We start from the raw sequence: 3428 nt of genomic DNA on the forward strand, positions 1-3428 counted from the left end.
TCGCTGTAACCGCCTCTAATGTCCGACGTGTTCCGTCGGTGGGAAAGAATGTGCCTACGCAAAAGCCGCAACAGATAAAAATATCCAACAGTGTCAGTGCCGCGTATCTCTCCCAGAACAGCAGCTATAAGGCTTTTAATGGTGCATTATTACTTAAAAAGTAGCACAACACCACCAGTCTGTCGTCTACTACCTTAATAATCAGCTCATGAATTAAATGCTTAAGCGACACGAGGGGTGTTGCCGGTCTATGACGACATAGACTGAAATGTCACCGGGCAACAGAGCAGGTAAACAGGCTCCATGGATACGACGGCACGTACGCCGATAAACAAAAACCGTTTCTGGCACATTTGTTTCTGTGTTTCGGGAAATACACAAGTTGTTGGGGAATTGAATGGACATTTTGTCAATAAGATAAGGTCACTATTATGTTGCGTGCAAAGCCAGCCTTGCAACTTATATTTTCACACACAACTGCCTTTTTTTTCATACACCATGAAGAAATAGGCCTACTTTATTACAAATCAAAGTATGCATTTTAATTTTTTTACTAAGTAGGCTACTGTCATTTAAATGCTGGCTACTTAAAAGTAAATTAACGTTATGAACTTCCCCGTAGCCTAGGCCTATCATTGTTTATTCAACTTATATTTTCACAGCCTTTTTTTCATACACCATGAAGAAATAGGCCTACTTTATTACAAATCAAAGTATGCATTCTATTTTTTTTTACTAAGTATGCTACTGTCATTTAAATGCTGGCTACTTACAAGTAAATTAAAGTTATGAACTTCCCCGTAGCCTATCATTGTTGATACTCCTAACATGTAGCTAAGCAGCAATGAAATCGGTCGAGGAGCTAATTCTAACCCATTTTTTACACCTTCCCAGAGTTTATGCATCATATTGATTTTAATGAAGTTCATCATATTGTGTCATTGTAATCCACAAAGTATCAAGTAGGCTACCAACTGAATCAAATAAATGTAGCTTGGCGTTAAAAGTAGGCTGCAAAAGTTCCCTCCATAGTGGAGTAGAAGTGCAAAGTATAGTATCCTGAATCATTTATACTTAAGCACAGTACTTGAGTGAATGCACTTTCCACATACTGTAGGTTATAAGACAAGCTATTGTAAAATGCTTGTGCATCGATTACATCCATGCAACTCAGCTATGTGATAATCATCACAATACGGTTCACCTCAAGGACAAGAGAGATGTTGTGCAATGTGTTAAAGAGAGAGAGAAAAAAAAACACCTGACTTTGCCTCAGAACATGCTACATGCAGAAGGCAAAGAACTGTTCTCGCTTCCAGCCTCAGCAGCAGGCTGCACAGACTGTCTGTCTGATTACAGAGACACACTCTCCTCCCCATTGTGCAGGGAACACTGTGCCCCACCAGCATATTATCACACCGCATGAGAACTGAATCATCCCTGTGTGTGTGTGTGTGTGCGCGTGTGTGTGTGTGTGTGTGTGTTTGTGTTTGTGTGTAAATGCGTGTGAGATAGAGAAAGCAGCTGTGTTCAAAAGAAACATCTCCCAGAGACTCCACGGGCAGACAAAGGTCCCTGTCTTTGCCCAGCACCAGTAGCTTTATCTATCTCCATCTCTTTCTTTCCCTCTGGGAGATGCTGACTCAGTGGAACAAAGTGAAAGGAGTGGGTTAAACGCCGTCCTGTACTTGAAACACGACCCCTTTGAGTCAAACTTTTGAATTAGCTTTTGAATTAGCTCGCTTCGTAGCTTGTTTTGACGCTTGCCGTTGTGCTGGCAGGGTTCTAATGGCACATTACGGCCGGGCTAATGTGCATTGGCACACATTTGTCAATCTGACCGCTTGGCTTGAGAGTCAAGTTCTTCTTTCAGCCGTGGGACGGCTTGGCTGCGCTCGTCAGCAGGTCTGGCTGTCAACACAGCTCAGGTCATGCAAAACACTCTGACTTCGTTTGCCTGAACTTGACCTTGCAGTTGAGCTGACAGTCCCATTTGTGTTTCGACAAAGGTGCAACTCTCACCACGTGTAATATTGATCATGAGAGACTTCCTTGTAAATCGGTAGCTTCTCGTTCTCCAGATAATGTTTTTTCGGTATTTTGGGTGGAGACCTTCTTTCAGTATGTCATTTGTTTTAATCCACCGTAGCCAGTACAGTATGTCCCCTCATTCTATCTGTGCTAATGTGACGAATCACAATGTGATTAAGGGAAAGGATGGCGTTAATGCACCGATTTGTCATCGGGAAGCCTAAAAGCCAAAGGTTTCTCACTGTGCGCCGCGTGGTGCAGTAAGATGCACATGGGTAAGCCTGTGATGGAGGGTGCAAGAGCAACCCCCATATGCAGCTACATGATAATGCATCACACATACTTCTGGGAAGAGTTTATTGACAAGGGAGGGAAGGCTGTGTGGGCGGGTCGTAAACATTTCACATTGGATATCAGATCTGGTGGGACAGAGCAGCCTGCGTGTGATTGTGTGCGTCCCCGAGTTTGCGCGTGTGTACCGTGTGTGTCCATGTGCGAGCAACAGCGTGCAAGTTGTTGTGTGTGAGAGACTGAGTGTGTGGGACATGTGTGGGCGTGTGTGTGTGTGTGGGTGAGCAGCATTCCTATCCATCAAAGTCACCAGTGGGCCGCCCTCTGCCTCGGGAGAAAAATGAACCATGCCCGACACACTCAGCCTGCTGCCGTTGTTCTCCTGCCACCATTTCCTCCCTGATTCACCCTGAGTGGCTGTGAGTGGGACAGACACACCTCATCGAGCCATCGCCACGCTACGTTCACAACACCACTACAGGAAGCTGACACATAGGCCTGCATACCTGGCATGCTGATACAAACGGCGTTAATTCATACTATTTTATCTGATCAGAAAAGGAGTGTCTCTCTCTTTATGAGAGATGCGAGAATTGGACACATACTCAAACACACAGGCACAAGTTCAGTCAACGCGCCGCCTGTCTGATGTAAGATACATCATCATTTCATGTCTTATTTTGGACAAATCCGCTCCTTTCCCGGCCTTCGCTCCTGGTTTTGACTAAATAAGGGCCCAATCTTTATGGGTCTCTAATTTGATTAACATGTTATCTTTGAGATGGTATTGACTACAGCCTAAGTGCCTGTTACTGTTAGTGGATAAAGTTTCAGAATTATGTGGATGTTCCGACATTTGAACAGCCTGTACGGGCAGACTGGTGAATGAGATTGAATGGTGATTGTAGAGTCCATTTCAAACTAAGAGAGGTTAAACTAGAATTTAGGGAACATGTTACTGGTAGTGAGCGATAAGGGGATAAAAGCTTAGGTGGAAAGAGATATGACAGATTTGTGAGTGTGTGTGTGAGTATGTGTGTGTTAGGGAGGACACAGTAGTCAATATAACACAAGCTAAGAAAGTTCAAAGTAAGAATTTCAAGACT

This window comes from Perca flavescens, chromosome 9, assembly GCF_004354835.1.
Source record: "Perca flavescens isolate YP-PL-M2 chromosome 9, PFLA_1.0, whole genome shotgun sequence".
Lineage (NCBI taxonomy): Eukaryota > Metazoa > Chordata > Actinopteri > Perciformes > Percidae > Perca > Perca flavescens.